General features: G+C 39.7%; 1 protein-coding gene across 2 annotated transcripts in view; it reads right to left on the reverse strand.

The window, feature by feature from the left end:
• The window catches only part of Sema2a (Semaphorin 2a), a 559,198-nt gene that overhangs the window by 414,390 nt on the left and 120,671 nt on the right, over positions 1–24,137 (reverse strand). For both annotated transcript variants that reach the window (XM_072003211.1, XM_072003203.1), the window contains exon 2: positions 20,523–20,750. The gene's annotated coding sequence lies outside the window, so the exon portion shown is untranslated. The remainder of the gene's footprint in view (positions 1–20,522; positions 20,751–24,137) is intronic.

The raw sequence follows: 24,137 nt of genomic DNA on the forward strand, positions 1-24,137 counted from the left end.
CCAGAAATTGCAATTGCATGATAGAATTTCGGGCGTTTTCGTCGACCAGTTGGTAAACTGGGTTCGGAAATACGCGAACCGAGGTTTGGGGTTGTATTGATCGCTGCCGGCTGCGCGGGCTAGTCACTGAAACAGTGGGTACCTCTAGTCACCGAACTTGTTACTTTGCAAACGAAATTTCAACAATCTGTACTATCGACTATAATCATTTCATATGACATCGTATCTTTTTTCGTATAAACATAAATAATTGCGAAATTATCATTTCCATATTCAAGGAGAGAAAAAACGACAATAACGCGCTCACGTTGCCAGACTGCGAATGTTTATGCATTCATAGCAAAGTCAAAGAAACAAAAGAAAAGAGAATGTAAAAGATCGAAGGAAAACTTTACATTGTTATATTTAGAGCATGGAACAAATCTCTAAATTCAATTTCTTCAGGTAAATATAAATGATTTAAGTAGTACTTGTGCTCATATAAATTTGCATGGAAAATTAAGCATAAAAGTGTAAATTTCGTATAAGAATCCGCCGTCTAGTTATAATAAAATGTGATATAGCCACGATGATAAGATAAAGCGGAACAAAGTATAAAAACGAAACAGATATGATTCGAGATTTCGCAATAAAGTCGGTGAAAGGAACGATAGTCGTATATGCGAACCACGAATGTAGCGATCATACCGCGTGATTAAGTAATCTGTAACAGTTTACATTGTTCGTGTACGTTCACGGGTTCACTTGTAATCGAATTAAAAGGTAGGATCGCGATGGACGTGGAACAGAGAAGAAAGAAACGGCAAAACGAGGAACAGAGAAATACGGTGTCGGTGAAAGATTACACGTTCCATGATAGCTCGGCGAGGGTGGAAATGGGGAAGGCGGGTGGCGCGATAACCCACGATTACCAGAAACGCGAGGGTAGAAAAGAATCGGATCGATGTTCATCGGTTAAGCCAATTAATCTGTGAACTTCGCACAAGATTGCTCCATTAAGGTTACATCGGTTGAGAAAAAGGATGATCTTACGAAAGAATCATATGGCATTTTCTTGTGTAACTTTTTGTGTCACGACGATGCTGGGAAATATTCTTAAAGTAGCGATTGTAGATCATTGTTCTGTGTCACATTTTTAACATACGCTTTCATTTTAATTTGTCGCTCCTTGATGTATATTATATATAATTTCTGATAAAATTCACTTTATCTATCGGAATGTAAAACAAATTTAAAGGTAATGTATTCTTAAAGAATTAATATTTTATTGAATTTCGATTATTTTGTGTTATGAATCGAGTAGTTCCTTTTTTCAACAAACTATTTAACATTTTCAAAAACAAGAATATTCGATTGTAATATTATGCTATATTCAAAGAATAGGACGAATGCAATTAAACATTGCAGATATCGTACAATGATGTTTCGTTTAAAGCAGAAATCTTTTTACTTTTAAATTTAGTATTTAAATATCTGACAGAAATTCATGATAAATAATCCTCCTCCAACCATACTGAATATAACACAGAATTCTTTGTGAAATGCACGATGAATTTTCCGAACAAGCTAATATTACGTTTGAAAATATAGGAGTGTTAAATGGATTTCTTTACTCAATTGTTTTGTTTATTATTTTTTCATTGCATGATGCAAGATCTTGTTGCATTTAATATTTTATTACGTCAGATCGGCAAAGGAGAGAGAGAATTTGGAGATTCAAACAATAGAGGAAACGAAACAGAACAAAGATGAGAGAGGCCGGAATCGACAGGATTGCAGCTAGGTGCATTGCCTGCAGTGCAGATAAGGGCCTTTGGTCCCTCGAGGATATCATGTCAGTGCCACCTATACTTTTGCACGCGACCAATAAAACAATAATATATAGTGTGAGCTACCTTCAACTTAGATACTGCGCGCAATAAAGATACTTATGAACAGCTGATATATCAAAGTTGCTCATAAATATTCTGTTCGCTGTAATATATGATATGAATCTTACACACACACACATATATATCTTTTAAGCCATATAAAGGTCTTTTGAAAGAAAGCATTCCGCATGTTATCATTTGGGTAATTCATGAATATCTCAAATGAATGATGATATTTCTACACAAAGATAAATATATCATTTAAAAGCTTAATACCAATCGTATTTCAACCTCATTTCATTCTTGGATTAAACGCCAATGAAATTGGAAGACGATGTCGATAACGTGAAACTCGTCGAAACGAATCAATTTTCACTCTATATACAAGCAAATTCGACCAGTTTAAGTTAATCACAAATTCAATTTGAAATTATGCAGATAGCCAACTTTTCCAGTAATAAAAAATCAATAACATTAAACGATAAATATTTTGTCCAGTCGCATTGTACCCATTCAAACGCGGAACATAGGTACCATATGTCTTCGTTTTAAATTCGCTCGCAAGCGTATTTTAACACGAATTTCACGATACATTATCCGAGGACGTTAATGTTACGTGATCGTAGTAATTTCATGACTGTAAAATATGTTTCCCGCATACCAAAACGTAATTCGAACATAATTTTCAAACACACGATTTCTCACTATTACACTGTCCGACTACCCTTCGAGTCAAATTAAGACCACTTTCTTTCAGGTCGCACACGTTCGACGATTAATTATATCTTCCCCTGCCAGCGTTCAAAAATCATCCCCTATAAATCTCTCGCGTGCCAGACACACGCGCGCGGCTAATTAATAATTCTGCCACCGAGAAGACGACGAAGTTCGAATTGGCCGTTTCTTCCATCCGTTTATTTGATCGTGGCTCGTAAACGTTTTGCTCGCATTCTTCTTACATGGTCGACTAAAATACTCAGGCGACTCTAAAGACCTTTAATCCAGCTTTTATCGCAATCGTGAGCGGATACGTGGTCACCGACAAGATTTGCTACGACGGTGTTTCCAGCCAAGCTTCGCCTAGCCTTTTTTAACCAACTGGTAGCTGACTGTTAGAGCCGACTGTTAGAGTCAGGGTATAAGCAATCGGCAAGCTTTCCAACAGCGGAATAGTTACTTTTACTACTGCGGTCAACGTACGGTTGATTGCAGCATTACGGAAGGTGGTTTAAACGAACACTACGACTCGTCGCGTTACACCATGCCGCGCTACCCCTAACGCTATGCTATGCGTCGGTTTGCCCGAAAGAGAAGGCAATGAAAGCGGAAGCGATGTCACTGAGGAAGAACCGATGCGCACCGGTGTTACCGGTGTGCCACGACGCCGAAATAATGGCTCCTTTGAAACACGATTGCCTTTTCCCTTTAACGACGCCTACGTGTCAATGGGTCGGTCACGCTGCACCTGAGACCGCGCCACGATTACAACCGCTCGCGTGTGTGCTCGAGTATGCTCAAGGACTGCCAAAGCTAGGCCATCACAGGGGCTACAATGCAACACAGTGTATGCGTTTACACGATAGCTACTACCATCGATTTGTTGAATATCAAAGGTTCGAACAGAAGACTATTTCGCGACCTATCTAAGGGGATGTGAAAATGTAGATCGCCAAAAACATGAAAATCTTTTGTGCCTAGAGACGGTTGAGCTGCAAGTGGGATCGATGAACAGATGGAACCATCGAAAAGTAAAGTATTGATAGAACGTCGTCATTACGAATATAAAGGTACTACACCTGGCGAAAAACCGCCGTATAAGATCTTGTGTAGTATGTTCTAGGAGCAAATTGAACTCGGAGGGAAAATGAAGCTTGCAGCGCGAGTTATATATGTAACCACCTATTTATCGTGAAGTATGATTTAGTAGGATATGTTTATCTGTTTGTTTGAATATTTATTTGAGTATTGAAATGTTGGTGTATCTTCAGCATATTCTTTATGTTTTATGAATAATCATCTTGACTTTTCGTTTACTCATTGTTGAATATAAATAATTATACAGTAAGTTGTTTCTATTTATCAGTCAATAAATTTCTGTGCACTTTTGTGCTTTCCGTGACACGATCCAACAAAACAAGTGTTAAAAATCATTAAGATAGCAAGGAAGTATAAAAAATAATAACGATTACATTACAGACTGAAATAAATCTTTTATCGTTCCTTTATAATTAAAGATATGCAAATACGTATATTACTACGTATTAATTCGTATATAACAACTATACTTGTATAAATAACGTTAATGCACTTCTTCCAAATTTCATACACGTACATAGTACAACATAAAGGTATTCGATCTCACAGCAAACTTCCATCGCTGCTACAATCAACTTCCCCACTATCCTTCGAGCCACTGAAAACGGCGAGGAAGATATGCAAGAACGAGCGTCAGGACACGGATTAGCTCACGAGTGGCAGCGCGTCAGGGTTAAATATACAGCTCGAACGACACAAGGGACTAGGACGAATGAGAGAACACGGGAAGTTCTCAGGGAAGGTAGAAATATAACGGCGAACAGAAGTTTCGTACAGGCAACGAGCGTCCTCTCGTAGGAATAAATATTAAATCTGTACCTTGGGGATATTCGCGTCTGTAAAGTCCCTCGCCCCGCGTACCAGAGTTGCCTTCATTCGTTCTTCTTGCAGTCCCGGTTAGAAAAGGCAGAGAAAAAAAAAACACGCAGCTTGACGCTCATATGCAAAAAGCAGAACAGTGTCTGGGATAACGGGAGAACATTAAAGTGGGCAGGGCAGAGCCGCTACACGGAATGAATATTTAAAGGAAACCTCAGTTCTAGCCAGGCCCTTGCAAAGACCAGAGACATCGTGGTCTGCACGTGAGGTGGATGGCGCAGGTAGAGAAGGCGTTGGAAGAAGGTGGTCGTGCTGTGGCTACGTACAATTTTCATGTTCGTCGGACGACGGAGTTACCAGTCGCGTTTCTTCCCAGTCTCGCTCTCTCTCGTAGTATAGGAGGAACCACGTACACACGGGCTTTTCTCGTTAATCGACTAAGCTTACCAGGGCTTGAAAAAGCTCCAAGTCGGCCCAGGCCACGAGAGAACTTCTCTACCCCACGCGAACACCATTCTACCCTTATCGAATTTCACCGATGTGATATATGTAAAACCATTTCTGCCGGTCCGCGTACGCGCCTATAAAGCACCGAGGGTGCGTAAAAGTTATCGGAGGCCTGCCCAGAATATCTCTAAGTTGCCCCGATTTCGGTATGTTCCGCCGCGCACTGTGACAATGCTTAACGTATGGCGGAGGGAGACAAGACTTATTGCCAGAGAGGGAAAAAGGAAACGCGTTTTGGTTATTCGCGCTTTAATATTATAGATATTTGGGGTAGGTTTTCTAGTACGAAATATTTCAAAAATTCATGGAAATATTAGGTTTCCTCTTTTGATGTTAATAATTTAAATTAAGCCTTAAGAAATTCTATTTGGTAATTTATTATAAGATAACACTGCGTTGTAAAAAGTAATCTAATATTTTAACGACTACTTTTATCAGGTTTGGTAAAATTTTGTTTGCAAACTGTTTAATAAGATAATGTCTTATAATATAGAACGCATGCAACGATTGTATAATTAGCATCCATTTTAAAAGTTTCACTTGAGCAAATAACGCAATTACTTCATGATAATTCCGCAAAAAATATAATACATTGCTTAAACGATATTACTGTGTATTTATTTATCAGTAATATTTTTATTTCCGAGTTTAATATACGCAGTTGCATACAATTTGTAAAGTTACAAAAAAGAAATAAACAATTTCCTAGCATTAAAAATAAACACCACACGTAAAACAAGCGATATAAATACATTCGTATTAAAGAATACACAAAATGTAAATAATCTTGAGAATACCAACCAGATAAAAGTAATAACACCTTGCAATAACGATAAAGCCAAATTCTAGGATAAAATTCTTTTCCAGGGCACGTACCGGCGATGTTTACCATGTTTTGTATATAACGACCCACATCACGGCAAGCGCATTTATTTAAGGGTTAAGCGACATTTCGCACGTTCCGCCGAATCAAAGCTGAAAGCCACCAATTACTCTACGTTTCAGGTTTATGCATATTTTCTTCGGATCTCTGTCCGAGCCTCGTCGTCTAAATGTAATTTAATTAACGACGACAAGTAGAAACGCAAGCTCGTAAACGCAATTAAAAGCGGTCTCACTCCTGGTGTTTCCTTGAGAGCGTGTACATCGTGATTCCAGTCGAAAATTCACGTGTACTCGTGTCATTCCCGCGCCAAGCAAACAACCGTTGCTCCTTCGTTTCGAGTCCATTTGACCGTCCCCAACTTTCTGCAATTCACGCCATCGTCATGGCGGCTTCTCGCGTTATCATACCGATATTACCGATAATTTCGCGAGAATTAATGCAACGTTATCGTCCAGTGATAATGGTAATAAGCACACTTTATATCTTCACGGCGTTCGCGAAAACGAAGAAAAGCGTCGACGACGATCTGAGCTCGACGACGCGAAATGGCCACGCCGATTACGCCTGGAAATACGAAGCTACTTTCGTAACGCGTAACACGAGGCAAGAACGCGGTCGTAACGCGGCGCACGTGCGTCCATTGGCCTCGCGGAAAATTGCACATGTAAATCGCCAACTTTTTTCCGCCTCCACATCTACGGCCGCTGTTTCCTGCACCAGCCGTCCTTTCAATTGGGCCGTGCAATCTGCCGCTTTCAAAACGCCTGCTTAGGCGGAAACAAGTTCGATGATGACACGGAATAGCGGCAGTTTACGAGTTGTTCTATCGCTAGACCCTTTCCAAGACACCCCTATTTCCAGCAATATAAGCTTTGATGCCGCCAGGCTAGAGACGATACCGGGATTGCGATGCTCTTCACATACGTTACGTCGTCCTCCACATTGGAAATTTAACGCACGCTTAAACCTGTATTAGAGGCATATTTCTAATGCGTACACACTTGTACGTACAGACTCAGGAAAATACACGTTTGGATATCCGATCAAAAGTATTTAAACGGCTAATATTTATTAAATAAATATGCAGTGGAACTATATTTGACACATATCTGTTTAAAATGTCTATTTATCCGTACATTAAATTTTTTCAATGATCTTGTAATTTCTACATACATAGATAGATACATTTTCAGATTGGTTTCAAATCCGACTAATATAATCAATGATATCTCAACACAATGCCAACAGAATTTCAAAGTGTTTTATATGACGTATTCAATATGGACACAGAAGTTTTCTATAGTAAATGTTGAAATACTATAGTGTGCCAGTGTGCGATTCAAGGGAATACGAGGGACGAGGTGAATCATACGCTAGATACACACGACTACAGTTAGGTGCAGGTTGTTCGATGTCCAATTGCACGCCTGATCGTAGCTTACCAATTAACGTGGGATTTACGAAAAGCAATTATAGATCGCAGTTTCGAAATTCATCGAGGTTAATAGTGGAAATTTATAGCGCAAAATATAATTTGGTGGATAAAAAAGATTTCATATTGGATGCATGCAGGAAAAAGAGAAGGAATACGAACGGAGTTGCAGTATTCCGTGAAAAGGCTCGGTTCGAAGAAAGAAAAGTCGAAGAAGAAAAAGTTTTCGCTCAGTGAAAAGCCAGTGAGATTAAACGGGCGAGAAGTTGAGAAAGCTGAAGAAACGAATAAAGAGAGAAAGACGAAGAAGGGAAAAGAACTGGGCGGAACAGCCCATACATGGTTGCAAATGAGGCCACAGATGCTCAGAGTGATAACGGATGATGGAAAGTAGTTCGTGAAAAGAGCCATCACGGTAGCTATTCACAATACCGAAGGATGGCGAAGTTGAAGCAGCAAGAAGCCGCCACTTATGGTGAATAAACATCTTGTCGGGAGGTGAAAGAAAACGTACATTCGTACCAGAAATAGTAGCAGACACAACAATTTAAGTAATATGTATTCTGAACTAGACTTCATTAAATACTAGCTTATACTTTTACATAAATAATTAAATAACATTTCGTAGAAACGCGTTGGGAAACTACAGTAGAATATCGAGAAACAGGTCTATTGTATAAAGCTAATTGGATTAATGTTTTTGGGATAACAACCTATGAACTTAAGAAATATAAAAACGCATATAGCAGAGTATCGAACAATTTTCGAAAATGTTTGACGGAGAAACGATATGACTCTTTTCATAACACTCTAGCTTATATAATTTATAATCATGAAAGGTATTTATTCCATTCAGAGCAGGTACATACAGTTCCTAAGACGAGATAACTTGCTAAGGGAATACTAGTTTCTGAAACATTGCAATCATAGCTGAACATATTTAATATCTCACGTATCACGGAAAATTTAGCCGTCAGAGGGATGAGTACGAAGACTACGGTGTTAAATGTAGAGAAATTAAAAAATATAAAATAATTAGCCCTCGAAGATGGTTGAATGCGTGATTAATAGGATCTTGAGGTTCCAGAAGCTTTGCGATCCTATTTCCTAGGAGCCGCTTAATCTAACGCCGGATTATCAGATCTCAGAACTGTGGAATGTCCAGAACCTCCTGCTATCGGAATCACATGTAATCAGAACTATAGGTTCTAATCACTTGACACGGTGATTCAAAGCAAAATATTTACTAGACGAAGAAACATAAACCTAATTGTTTATAATGTTATGTAATAGAACTACATTCTTCTGTCACAATATTAAAAACATAGCACACATATTTTCATTACTGGTTAAGAGCATCTACATTCACACAGCAAAAGAGGAGTGAACACAGTAGTATATCTCTTGTCCTTATGCTGTCCATGGGACACATTTGTGCGAGTCATCTTTTCACCCACGTAGCAGTTAGGGAGGCACCAGACGGGTTCCATGTTTTCAAGATCTTACTAATCGAAGACCTACGATTATCGAGGTAGTTCGTGGTAGGTCTCAAAGTTGCGAGGTATCGTCACTGATGCTTTTATAATCTTCAAGTAATCCTGGGCAACCCAGTCCTTGGAACCCCGGCTGCGTGGCTGGTGCGGTTAAGGTCCGGGATCCTTTGGCAGTTCGGGACTGGTTCCACATACAGAAGGTCTTAGCGGTCGAAGTTTTACATGTTGGACTAGACATGTTCCTCGAATCGAGGGTTTTGTCGAATAAGGTCTCACAACTTTGCGGGAGTAGTGGCAAGATCCAGGATTCAGGGACTCGGTATTTGAGGTCTGAAAACCACTATTTGCGGTGTGTATATCTGTATCCTGATCGAAATTAAAGGTAATTTCTAATAGTCGTAGTACTACGAACTGATTCGAGTAGATCGTATTCCATCGAACTAAGTACAGTAAAACGGTTGTACTTATATATAACAGGTTGGTTTATTTTCTCTTTTAAGTGAGAGAATATTTTCCCAAGACTATTTAGCGTTGAATGAGATTTCTAAATTTAAATTTGCTTTTGAATCCAAAAATTTGTAACTTGCATTCGAAAAAATATTTTCAATTATAGGGTATTTATAAATGGACTGTAGATATTTCTGCAAATTCACATTTTTATGGACGCAACTAAAGAGTGGAACCTAAATAGAAATCTGCTTTACACTTTAAATATCATAAATCTGTAAGTATTCTATTTTGGATATTTTCTATATTTATTATATTTATATTACATATATTCTGTAAATTTGTGTATTAATCTAATTTCCCATAAATTCATAAACATAGCAGTCTCTACCTCTAAGACACATTACTTTGATCCTTCTTAGATACGAATTCTCATCAACTAAACTTTTTTCTATTATACATGTTACTTGGATAATACAATTATGAAGAACACGAGGAGTAAATACTCGAGAATCGTCAAAGGATATTCTCGGAGCTCGATAGTACACGATTCACCGTGTACTGAAATGATCAGCCGGTAACAATCCTTCGTGGATTAGCAATAAGGGAGATGGGTGAATTCAAGGATTTGCTGTTCGAGTAATTGAAAGCTGGCGTGAGCCTCAAGGCGCAGAACGTTTAATAGCCAAAGTTAGTCGCGTTTCTATGCAAATTAAATGCTTATAGCTATCGAGAGGTAGGCTCTGTAGAAGGGCGACGATGGTGGTGGTCGTTCCCCCTAGTTGTTTATCTACGGGGGGAGGTTCTTGGTCGACTCGTAACGCAAGTAGTTAGTGCCTGTGGGCTGCGACGAACGGCCAACGTGTGCAGAATAACGATAAGCTCCTAATGCCGCCGAACAGGGGCCATATTTATGTGTCTCGCATGTTCCGCGTTTTTCTTTGTCCGTTATTGCTACTGAAAGCGATCCACGGTTTCGGGGAGGTTCCGTGCTACCGTTTTAACATGCGTGTCACAGCCTTGAAAATATCGAATAGAATCTAACAAACTGGGATCAGCTCGTATAGGAAGCCCACATGCATTCGTGGCTTGTATTTTATTAACACGCACGAATGCTATCCCTCCTCTGCGTTGTCAGGTTACCCTAAGAAAAGCGGACCCTAAAGTGAATTTCGTCAAAATCTTGATACAACGTTCGCTTTGTACGAATAAATAATTTGCGCCTTCGTTGTTTCAGAAGAAAGGAAACAAAATTTTCTTCGTAATTTGTATTTTATTAACACGCACCAGCGGTAGCCTCTGTCGAGCTAACTGAAGAAGATTCTACCGTAAAGTGAATTTTGCCAAAATCTTGATATAGATCCACTATCTACGAATAATTAAATTTATTAAATAATTAAATAAATTAAATAATTACACTAAAATTATTATTTCAGAAGAACGAACGATTGAAATTGAAGGAACGAGATATAAGGAAAGAAATTTTCCTAATAGCGAGAGCTACAAGCACAATTCCTACGATGTTTCCATAAAAGCAAGATAACAATATAATATTTCAACAGATTTACAAATGCAAACATCCAGACATATCATCTCACTTTTCTCTCTGAATGCACAATTTCTCTCAGAAAGGGACGCATTCCTGCATCGATATCGAGCGGACGAATCAGAGGCGGCATGTTTCCCCGCGAAGAAATCGCCTCTTTGAAGCGTCGTCGCGCGTGCTCGCCCTAGTATCTCTAAATCCAAGGAACCCTTCACGTTAGTCACGATTAACGCATGAACACCCTCAGACACGCGTGTCACACGACACCGGAGAACGGACGGTGGACGAGCGACGACGAAGAAGACACGAGAGAAAGGCGTAACCCCATCCGGGCGGAGGGTCGTCTCGCAGAGACTGCTGTTTACACTTAACTTTATTGCTTTCCGGGCAAATGCGTGCGGCTGAGTCAGCTTGGAATTAAAACCCCTTTCGTGAGGCGCGGCTATCAGTTGTCTCTGATCAGCTCGGATGCGGATGAGGAAAGGAAGAAGTTCAGCGGGAGTGAGTACGCGCGAGAAAGGGATGGCAAGAGCCGTAGAAGCTTCCGCAGCTGGGAAGCAGCCCCTCCGTGACCGTATTGGACACTGAGAGCTCACCAGTTGTTTAAGGATCGTGGTTTGACATCGGTAGCCCTTCGAACATGCGCGGACGGAATAATATTCCTTTCTCCGCGAACGGTGGCGAGGATAACGATAAGAATCTCGTCCGGCGGAGTGGCATTCTCACTCTTTCGATCGATAGACACGCTCGAGCTACGTCCGACATCGGGCCAATGTAATAACGAATGTATACCGCTGGCCAGCAGAGGCGAGTTGGACCTTTTGCGGCCGTAACATTGCTGCAGAAAACTCGGTCTGGTTGCGACACGCTCGAACCACGAAACTCGTGGAATTGTTAGAATCCAGACGTACGACTCGGCTAGGGGGGGGGGGGGGGAGTGCACGGTGACGGTAAACTGCGTTTTATATGGCCAATTCGCAGGCCATTACGACCGCTTTGCTGAAATTTCTGTTTGATGCGACGAAAATTCGTTAAGTTGGAAGGGGACCCTCATCAACCGCGAATTTAACGTCGTTAAACACGGAAAGATGCGCTTTCCGCTTCACGGTAGCGAACGCAACGAAATACGTACATGGGAATGATTAAATTGCCGAAAAGCGGATTCTGCTGGATAACCTCCTTGGACGTGAAAAATTGTCGACGTTCTCTATATAACGATATCGATAACGTATTTACTGAATTATGAAGTTACTAAAATTAATAGAATTATCGAGAATGGTAAAGATAAGAATATTATTCGAGAAGACAATGTAACAGTTTATCGCCAAGAGAACAGATGTACATAGCCAGTCAAAGGTGTTGAATGTATACTACAATATTCCATTCGAAAACAGGAAGTTTCGGTGATAATCTACAGGTTTATGTAGACAAGATTGCCCGTTTCGTCACGTCGGTGATGCGAATGTGCAAGGCGGTCCTTCCATTATTGATAGCTGGTAGATGATAACGCGCTTGTCTACGCTAGCTTGTTATAACCGGGCTTGATAACCACAGATACAGTTTATGAATTCCTCGGAACGATCGCTAGTTCTATTATATGTTGCACGTGATATAACAGCTACACATCTTTTCATGTTTCCCTTTATTTGATTCAGAGTTATCACTGAACAAGGAATTTATACGGTGCGCGTTTCTGTGTCGAAAAGTTAAACAGCTTATTTAACGATATTCATAGTTTTAATCGCTCGATTAAAACAAAGTGGAATGCGCGCGAAATAAGTTAATAGCAATCGTAACTTCAATTGCTCGTAAATTATCGAGCACTTTACGCGTGACGTTGACACAATTTCGAATAAAAAGCGGGAATTGTTACATTCTACGGTTACGTTCCATTATAACTTTTATAGTGTATGCAGCCGCTCTTTGTACGATCATTCAGCAGGTCTAACTTTCTTTACCGGAAAAAAGTAATGTCATGCTCTATTGTATCTTTTGTACTTGAATTGTAAATTCTCCGCAGAATAAAAATATGCATTTTCCTCTCATTGTTGCTCTCCATCTTCGTTCTGCCTTTTTACGCCCAACCCTTTATAATTCTTGCCGCTGCTTTTTGTATCTCAGTCACAGTTCTTTGCCTTTACTCTTGTTTCTCCCTTTAACTTTCTTCGTTATTTCTTTCCACGATAACTAAGTCCCTCGTGGCTGCAGCTTTTATTCGTTGGTTTTATTCGTTAAGTTTTTACTCGGCTGACATCGATTGTATATTCATTGTTACACAACAAGAGTACATTTACTTCCTCTTTGTACAAATTATTATATACGTATTTATTATATTCGCTCTTATTCGTACGAACAGAGATAGTGGTTATATTTTTATCGTTTTATGAATTGCTGTGTACGGATTCCATGCTTTCATCAAAATATTCGAGATGAATTAATATACGGAAGATTATGTGCACGTGTTTAAATTGCTGTTGAATGCACTTTAATAAAAACTAGAAAGAAGAGAACACACACCGATATTCTACCATCGTCCGAAATTAATTCCCGTGCAAAAAGAGAGATTAAATACGTTGGACAATTTAGTGAAAAATAAATTACAGTTATTGGCCACTAATACGTTAATCCGGTATCCCAGCAAGTGGTACACATGAAACGATGGCGGGCTTTATTTTTAACGCGACCAGAGGCAGTCTCTTCTCGTCCCTTCGTGATATATGTTCTTAATAAATATCGCTTTCCATAAATGCGGAAAATATGTTCCTAAGACCGTTTAACCGTGGCGTAGCCACGCGTAAATTCGCGCGAAAATCCTCGTCCGGCCTCTCTTCTCTTGTTTCCTTTTTAAAGAAAATCGGCAGGATCGAATGTGCGAACCAGCGTGTAATAATGAAGAAATAAATTAATACAAGTGTGCCGCGCAACAACTAGGCGGCTATGTAGGAAGAGCGGAAGTGAAACGAAGGGCAGAAACGAGGAGAGAAAGGCTGTACAAAAAAATAGAAGAAATGGAGGGGAAAAACAGAAACAAGGGAGAGGAAGCACGCGAGCCGCGAAATAGGATATGCAGAATAGCTGAAGCCGGAAAATCGCGCGTGTGCTTTTCCACAAGCCGGTGAAGAGAGGCGAAGAATCTCATTTAGGCTTTTTACTGGCGTTCGGTTAAATAGCGTACTCGTTCGAGGCAGTTCAATCGAACGAAATCGGGCATTTCACCGGGAACTTTCAGCGGCGGCCACCACGTGAAAAATACTTTCTCCTGCGAGCATTCTCTCTTTTCGATGCCCTCGAAAACGATTGCTTTCATGGGCCGATTTCATCGTAAAACGAAGGGTGAGCATCGATCGGTCAGGGAACGTAATTTTCCGCGACCACGGTATCTAAATTGAAATCGTTATCGAAATTATTATTCGTTTGGAACTTGATTTACTCTTGTCGGTCTATCGTCAGAATTATGACAGTTTTGTGGACTTGCTGCGTGATTTAATTAATAACGATTTGGGAAAATAGTGATAAATTGAAAGCTCATATTTATAAATAATAAATACCGAACGAAACTTTAAAATTTTTATATTATAATATAACAAGTAATATACCTTAACACTTTCAGGATCGGTATTTTTGAACAAAGCTCTCCCGAATGATTGAAAACATTTTTGAATTAATAATAAGAAGCAAGCGAAACTCGTCAGTGTAGGAATAAAAAGAAACACATTTTAGATAATTTGTATTTAAAAATAGATAGAGGTCACGGTATGTGATCGGGCATCCGTAATAATTCTGACGTCAGATGATCATGTAAAATATCCATTTATATGATTGTTTTAGTTAAAATTTCAAAAAGATAAAGACGCAAAAGGTAATGATATTTATTTTAAGGATGAGAAGATCATACAACGTGTATATAGTAATATTTATGCCTACTGAGGCATTTTTCAAGATTAACTGAAAATACTGACTTGTCGTCGTTTATGGTGGTACAGATACAGCATGTATGCTATGCAATCGGTCTTGAATGCGTTAAAATTACAAAATGTAACTTAAAATTGTGTGACTAAAAATGTGCAGATTTCTCATGTAATGTACAGTGTACATTGTTAAGGAATGAGATACAGTGCAACGCTATTTTAAAATTAACCGAAATGTACTTTATATTAAGAATTGAATTATAAGCGTTAGTTGATTCTATATCGAAGGTACAAAAAGATATGAGAATTCAAATATTTTGAATATGCTTGCGTTAGTTGATTCTATATTGCAGGTACAAAAAGATATGAGAATTCAAATATTTTGAATATTCTTGCGTCACTTCAGTTTGAAATTTTTTGCTGCAAGACTGCCATGTTTCGAAACTTCGTTTCGTGAATAATATTTCTTCTTGGTAAATATTACGCGCATATATTTTCTGGGAAAACCGGGTTTGTTAGCACAGCTAGCGAGGATACTTGAGATAGCCTCACCTATAGCGAAGCATACATAAAGAATTACTTGATTCTCACGGCGAGCGACTTTTTTCCCCGCTCTTTTTTTTTTTTTTTTTTATTTCTATCTGACGTCGTTTCACGGAGGCTAGGAACTGCTACTTTTAAAACGACCAGCAAACAAGGTTAGCAGCGTGGTAAACAAAACGAAAAATCTTAAAGTGCTTTTAGTGCCTGACAAGCACAGAAATCATACAGATTACGTTTCAGGAAAAGAAAATAGCGAATCATGTCGACGCGTAACACGAGGAATAATTTTTTTTCCTTTTAACAAGAACGCGAATTACGTGCAATTAAATAATTGGACGTATTCGATTGCAATACTTGTAAGGGTTAATTCTTTACTGTTTCATGTAAAACTAATCGATATCTATGTAATTATACTATATCAAGCGCGTAGTTTCCCGAGGACGCATACTAAATACAGAATATCGGTTACACAATTAGAATCATTAAATTTCGGTAAAATAGGATGGTGGAGAATTATGTAACATGCGATGTAATTGATTAATGAACATTGCGTAATAAGGTTCCTGAAATATGGTTAAACTATCGTAAGAACTGGCAACAATTTCTAAATTGATTGATGGCCAACTTACTCAACATCGTGATTAATGACGAAGTAAATTTAATTAAGAAACACTGTAACAGTGTAATATTCCTAATGTAAATGGCAACGATCTAAAAATCGCATACTCATAAATCAAATCAAAGGGCAACCTTTAACATATAAAATTATAAAATTTAACTATAAAATCTTGAATAAAGTTCAACGATCGAAAAGAATATTAATATAAAACTTGAAGTTAAAGAAGTCTAATTCGATACGAAGAAGATGTGTCTGCAGCAGAAGATCAATACATCTCTCAATAACGTTTCAATTCTTCTTCACAAGCGAAGGAACGATATTTCTTTGGTGCTGTGTGCGCGCAAACGGAGCATCTTCAGTCGATTGGGAAATACTAAGTAACAGTAATACTACCAACTCATAAAGGAAGGCCTTTTGTATGCAAATACACGTGAAATATATACTACAACCGGTAACAAGGGATGCGTAATGCGCCGCTGTATTTCTCTTGCTCGTATCCTTTTCTCCTTGTTCACTTTCCACCACCCTCTCGATCTCGCCATCCAGCGCGGCCCGATTCAATTTACCTCGCGATAAAATCGTCCGTTTTTCTAAACGTCCGATTCGTCGGAGCTTTCGTAAGGGACCTCGAACTTCCAGCCGTTCGAGATTTCCGCAGAAAAAGGGGCTCAGCCTTTCGCTATTGGGACGTCAAGTACTCTCGAAAATCCTCCAAGCGGTCTATTTTGTTGGATTTAATAACCGAGCTTTTTTTTTTAGATAATGAAAAAGATAATTGGCTTGATCGAAGTGACCATGGGTTTACGAGCGACAAGAGGAATTTTCAGATAAATAAAAAATATTTCGCGATAGATGAAATAAATGGATAAAAATGGAATTTTTTAAAGAACTCTGTCAGATCAGACCCGATAAAGCTAAAATGCTAATTCAAACACTTCGTTTTACTTCTTATTAGCTTTTGTTCTATTAATCTTTGTCTAACAATCGCTTCTTATGAAGCACGTAAACGGATAGAAATTGAATTTTTGTAAGAATTTTATCGGGTCAGCCTAGAAAAAGCTGAAACGTCAACTTGCAGATTTTTTAATTTTCTATTAATCTTTGTTCAAGTTTCCATAATAACTATTTTCTATTAAAGTACACGCAAAGAACTAGCACGCAAAATACATAGAAACTGCAAGTAATAAAACACCAGTAACGAAATGCACAACAGTTCCGGTAATCTTTTAATCTGTTTAAGATATTTGCTAACGTTTGTTTCAAACACGCACGACCGATAGAATTCGCATAATTTATGAAAATAATACGAAATTAAATGTTACCAATACGCGACACGGAACAGCGTGTACGTTCATTGTGATGGAAAGCGGCGCCGTAAATCCATAGAGTCGCTAAAAACTGTGTCAGCAAACAGCGCAGAAAAATTGTATACAGAACGAGGAAAGATGTTTCGACAAACATAGCTTGCAAACCGCCCCTTTCAGAGGCACAACCCTTTTTAATCTGAATAAAAACGCCGTGTTGTTCGACCTACAAACCAATAGTTATACCACCGAGACGAAACATGCCAGAGTAACAGTTGCGCGAAATTGAACGGGTTTCTGAAAGATACTGTAACTGCGGAAATGTTACAAAATATCTGACAGTGTTTAATTAAAAAATATTCCAAAAAAACATTGCTGCAAAATAACTCGCGAATTTTTCTAGTTTTACGCCATTGATTGGAAACAAAAATTGCAAACTGATTTTCTTCGAGGTTCTGCTCATAAAAATATAAATTCGATCAAACAAAATACTCGATCTAATCGTTTAAGCTAACGTTCGACTTTGATATCGAACTTGGAAAAGAAAAAGACTACAGGATTTTATTCGATGGACCAAGAGTCCTGTTATCGAGTTTACATAAATGATTGATATAGTTCGATAGGTTAGAAGTGTGCTCGCTTGGTCTACATTTTGTCCGTGTATCGATCATCGTCCAACTACCATGGGAAATAGAAACGTTCCACCGTCTCTATCCTACAAATGTAAATCTAATAGAAACAAATAAATACGAAGTTGCACGGAAAATACGGATCGTTCGTGATTTTGAAATCGTTTCGTTAAAATGTTTCACTGCATGGATGGAGAATTCGATATCTTTCAAAGAGGAAAATTGTTTTCATAGGTAGAGAAGAGATTAAAATCAATCGAAGGTACATCAATGGGAAAATGTAAAAAGTAAACGATGCAGGTAATAGTAATAGCAATAATGGCGCGATAATATAACGCGATCAATAATGCATCAACTATTTTGCAAGAAGAAACGGAAATGAAATTTCATGGAACCAAGAGAACGAGGTGAAAGTTAGAAACATCGGTCGATGTTCGCTCTTTCGAGCACATCCTGCCGCCAGTTTTCGTTCCAGCTGTTCGACTCTCCAGTAAATCTCAGATCCAGATGCTTTTCGAAATTTCTCTATAAAATTCGAACGCGTGGATTAATTCGAATTCGCTTCGATAACTTCATCCTCATATTGTTCCTACTAAACCAACATTCATTAACATGCTATTGACGCATATGTTGTATCGATTCAATACGCATATAACCTGTTATCGGTGTATGTGTTGCATCAATTCAATTATTTAAGTAACGCTACTGCTTATTGACGTAACTCTCGCTTTTACATTCCGTGCGTTCAAACAAAATAACCTAGAAAAAGCAATGGAAGCATATGTGAAATAAATATTATTATTCGAAATAAAACAGTTGCTGATCAAAGGAACTAAAGGTAGTTAACCGTATTTTAATAACAACGAACATTTTAAACAGAAGTAAAATCGATATATCGGCAACGTATGCTTCACAAAACCACCCACGCAGAAAATAAAGAAATGTAAATTAAAACGATAAAAGAGAACCCTACTCTATTCCATGATTTATAGTCGATGGACTGTCGCATCAGAGAAATTCGTTCGAGATCCACTTGTCCCCAGAGTTCCGGGAAGCATCGAGGAGGTGGTATCAATTAAAATTGGTTACGGTACGTTCGAGAGATTCAGCCTGCGTGGCCTGTCATCGAGAAGGGGCCATCGATCCGGCAGATCGGTCGTAAAATAAAGATTTGGCCAAGAGGGTGGCTCCCGTGGTCTTTTTCGGAGGGGTTACTTTGCCCCAACGGTAACCCTGCGGCGTGTGTATCCACGCTGGTGCACACATACCGGTTTCGATACCATAGGGGCGGATCGGCCGTACTCGGCCTGAATACTGATTCTCCACGGACGCATATTTTACCGGCGCGGATAAAAGATATTTGCATTTTGATGGACCGTACCGAGTGCATTTGACGTTTCATATGCATTCCGTCGAGTGTTCGTGTGCGCAACACACTCGCGTCTATGCGATAATGTGTGAAAAAAATCACTCTTGGCCTGCTTCGTTCTTACCAACGTCACGAGGTATTTGTATTTATTTCGCGTCTTTATGCGCCGATCTCTAGGACCCTTTGAATATCTACACGTGTTATGTTCGTCCTGAGACTGGCTTCCGAGAGAAACTATCGCTTAGGTGAACTAGTTGAGACTCTTCTGTGGCCTCTATGCTCTATCAATCGTGCAATTGAAACGAAAGAAGTGAAAATTACGAATTCGCTGGAGGATCGAAGGGATTTTTTAAAATGCAGGCTACTTGGAATAAACAGACAAGGCGAACTCAGGCAAAGATAGACACGCCGCAGAGCAAAAGTTCAACGTCGATGTACCACTCTGTGGAATCAGACTTGCCGCGCAACAGAGAGGTGGGAGCTTTGTTTAACGAAGTTGTAAAGCGTTTCCAGACGGAAAAGAGAGCGTCTGGAAAATACGAACAAGTTTGATTTAATATAATTAACGGGCTTCCGCGGAGTGTCTAACGAACAAACTTTCTACGTCTTAAAGCTCTTCCCAGCTCTCAGTCCGATGGAATTGCAAGAAATATCGAATTAACGAAATTAGGAAAAATCAAAGGTAATTCAGTCTGTAGAAGCTTCGTACGAACAGACTTGTTGTATCGGTTTACAATATTTTTTGATTTCAATCGTACACGTTACGTCGATTGCATTCGTTTCGTGCGTACTTTGTTGATCGTCAACTTTTGCCGTAAATAAACACACCGCTCTATGTACTACAAATGCAAAGGGTGATGAATGTTTGCCATGAGTGTCGGAATACGAATGTTGCCTAGAAATTATTCATGGTCGCCGATATTAAAAGCGAGCGAGCAGGGAATCAATTGCCAAAAACGTCGATATTGGCTCGGCTTGAAACAAGGATATATGCCCGACTGTGGTCACAATGGGTCAAAGATGTGGGAAATTGAAAAATCATTCGTCGATAAACGTAATGAAAACGCGAAAGATCATCGCACTAGTACGAATGGAAATGTATGAACTTTCTTCGTTTTACATGGAAATTATTTTCTTTTCGATTATTATTATATATTTTATTATTATATATGATTGTTATCTATAAGATTATATATGGTGATTATATATATATCAAACATTGGTTTAAATTTTTTCAATAATTTTTAAATAACTACTAGTTGACGAAGGGTAGCGACTTCTCGTTCACGAGGTTCATTATTCGACCTGCTGATGAAACTTAAAACCTTACTCACCGTTATAGTTGCACTTTTCGTTACTCGCGTCGACGTCTTATCTCGCGGACAAGTTTTCAGAACGAAGTCTCGCTTCTTTGCAGTGGCTTCCCAGGATTTTGCAGTCTCTTCAGACGACCCGTTTCTTCACTTCATGTCACGGTAATTGCTGTCACAGAACACTGTTACACGAACGAAGTTGCATCTTCCTGACTTCCGACCGGCGAGCTTCGTCTAGAGTTATCATTTCTGCAAAAAAGATAAACGTCTTCTGAAGATCGAATATATCGTAAGATATTATAAGGAACCAAGGAAATTTAAGAAACAACTGCTGTCGCAAACTTCAATAGAACAGTGAAATTGATCGTCGAGTGAAGTTAATATCTAAATTTTAAGATTTTCAATTTCTTGTCTTTCAGTTATTTAGAATATTTGATATGTTTAAGTTGATATTGAAGACATTGCTCAGAAAAATATTTAACTTTTAGAGGGACAAAGATAATTAATCGTTTCATCGATAGTCTTTAGAGAATTTTTAAAAAATTCGAGGTAGATCTTGCGCGATTAAAGGATGGATAGGAGTACAGGATCAAAACTTCTGTACCTCTCAGCTGCAAGGTTCAGATATTTCCAAAGTTCTAAGATTTTGACTTCCAAATTTCAAAACGCGTTTAACTCTAACAACAAATTCCAAACTTTCTAGATTTTCTCGTAAAGATATACTTAGCGTAGCGATTAAACGTAGAAACAAGAACACAAAAACAAACTTTTCTAGTAACTTCGGATTCCAGTAAGACTATTCCCCTCCATTTTCTAACTTCTCACTATCAATTAGAAGTAAGTTAACAAAAATGCAACGATGCAATGATTAAATTATACTACGTTTTGAAGATGTAAATACTTCATATTCATTATGTTCTGGTTATGGTTTATGGTTAAACTGAAGTATCATGATTTTACTAAACTATAACATATGAATTCTATGTTTTATGTAATTTAGTCGTCACACAGCGGTAAAAAACGTTGTTATTCGATTTTACCTATCTTTATAAAATAGAATATTCCACAATTGCGTCAACAATAATCGACCATCTGCTGGACGAAAGTTTATATTTAAAACTAGCAAGTGTTCCGTGACTTATGTACACGTGTGTACGAACACTCTCCGCCATTTATGAGCGAGTAACTGAGAGAAAGTTGCGCCACAAAACAGGAAAATTACTCCTTCGACACGTTGCGAGCAATCTCGATTGGAAAAAGGGGATGGTAGCAGCGACGACGGCACTGGAAGAACGGAGACACAACGAGGACGAACGAGGATCGAGCAAGTTCGAGTAAAAGTTGCGAACCCGAGGGAATGCTTGAGAAGCTTTATAACTTCGACAATCTTAAATCGACAGAACTAACATGTCCGGCGGTGGTGAAGAGTGTCGGAGGACGGGGAGCGAATAAAACGCACGGAACGAGGTAGTGTAGAATGGAGAGGGCAAGCAGATAGTCGAGAGGGGTTGGGAATGAGGAAAGTAGGTAGATACGTGTATTACCGTCGGTGATAGTAAGAGGGGCGACACGACGACTACGCTTTGACACTGTCCATTGTCTTTTTTCATGAGTTCGCGTGCCCTCCAGTGAACCAATTCCGGGCCTCGTAAGGGATCTCGTATCGTACGTGGCGGCGCACAGAAAGGAATAAAAGAGAATTATAGATCTCTTCGGTTAGCGTATTTTATGATATTCTTGGTTACACAGGATATAGATGTTTGATTTAAACGGAACCGAGCACGGCATTTTCAGAGATTATAGGAAGAATTATATCCAACTGGACGATAATGTAACGAGAGTATATTGTTTTGGTTATTTTATAGATCCCCTAGGTAGGATTATTAATAATTTATGATAACACGTACAACTCATAACAATGAATCATAATGAAAGAGTATAACCGAGAACCGAAGACGCCATACACAAAAATATTTGAAGCTGCCGGGTTATGTCCGGTGGGAAATTGTTAATTAGTGGAATGCAGACGAAAACAGAAATAATACGTACGGTGAAATCTAATTACGTCACGGTCGAAACGTGTAATTTTATAACTTTCCGCAGGGAATGAACAAAGTAGGACGTAATTTCATGTAACGAATCTTCTCGATTAGATTAAACGTCCCATGGAAATGATTAACTACCCTTTATATATGCTTAACATTCCTCGAAATCGTATTTTCTGCCGACAAAAATTCCTTTGTCGAAATAACAACGCGAACAAAGCTGGCGTTCTCGATTACGAAATCCGGCGAAATTCCCGCCCACCCCTCTTTTTTTTTTTTCGTCGCCGAAAACAGTACGTGTTCTCTTTCGAGAAGCTCTTTGAAGCAAGCAATTTGGGAACCGCTGGCTCGCGCTGTCTCGACTTCTGCACAACGCCATTAAAACCGTACGTGCGAGCACACGCGTCCGTCTGAAACGCTCCAAAATAATGAATACTTAAACGCGCGAAGCGTGTGGTACACGTGCGCGTGCGCTCGCGTGCTCGCCGAAGAACTAACTTTTTATCTGGTCCGTGTCGGCGCCTAGGTAGCCGAGCACAATCACGTCCGAAAGCTGTCTGCCAAAGGAATCGACAGGCCGCGTTAATTTAATGAAAAATTCACGATCGCGCGACGATCACGCCAGTCCGCGCCGCTCCTCCGCGATGTCGATGTTGGAGGAAGAAGCAACGAAGAGTGACGAAAAAGAAGAGGAAGAAGGAAAAATAGAAGAAAAGTAAAGGAACGTGTGGAATTAATGACGGTGTTCCGCCCCCTTGTCTTCGCGTCGTCTACATCCCTCTTCCCCTCTACTTCTTTCTATGTGAACCCTCGGCCGGCATTCCGCCGAAGGCGCAACGTATCGGTAGACAAAGGGAGCTGTCTCGAATAACGTTAAAACAGTGCAAGCAACCGGTGTAGGTAACAATCGGAAGGAGAGAGCGTCGCGGGACCGCCGGCGATCCCCAGGGGGTGGAAAATACCTACGCACCCCCAACATACCCGCCTGTTCTCGCCTGTCTCGAATCGAAGAGTCGCGTCGGGGGTCGCGAAGCCGCCTGGCCACCCCTCGCCTGTCTCTCTCCCTCTTTTTCACTCGTACATGATCTTCTCTCTTCTACCAACGTTCCGTCCCAGGCTCGTGCTTCCATCCCTCGAAAAAACCTCGGCTTGCATTTCAGTAAAGAGCCAACCCATCCGCGTGCATGGACAATGGGACGAGACGCCCCGCTAGACGGACGACAACGCCCTTTCTTTTCAACACACGCGTGTCTGCTTTTATGCCAGTGTGTGCGTCGCCGACAGGGAGTATACAGTGTCTTTTTTCCACCCAACGACCCTCTCTCGTTCTCTTCCTCCCCCTCTCTCGTTTTCTATCCTTCACTTTCCGTTTTTCGCTCACACTCTGTTGCTCGCGGGCCTCTCACTCTCTTCACGTGTGTCTGACTTCTTTTTTAAGAGAGCTACAACGACGACAACGATGTCTCGCCCTCGCTTCCTACTCGCGACGCGTGCTTCCCGGCACAGCAGCGCGGAAAACAATTTTCTGCGCTGTACAAGCCAACGACGGCGGTTGCTACTCGCCGAGCTGTAAGTACAACATCGTCTGTGT

The sequence above is a fragment of the Bombus fervidus genome, chromosome 1, assembly GCF_041682495.2.
Source record: "Bombus fervidus isolate BK054 chromosome 1, iyBomFerv1, whole genome shotgun sequence".
Classification (NCBI taxonomy): domain Eukaryota; kingdom Metazoa; phylum Arthropoda; class Insecta; order Hymenoptera; family Apidae; genus Bombus; species Bombus fervidus.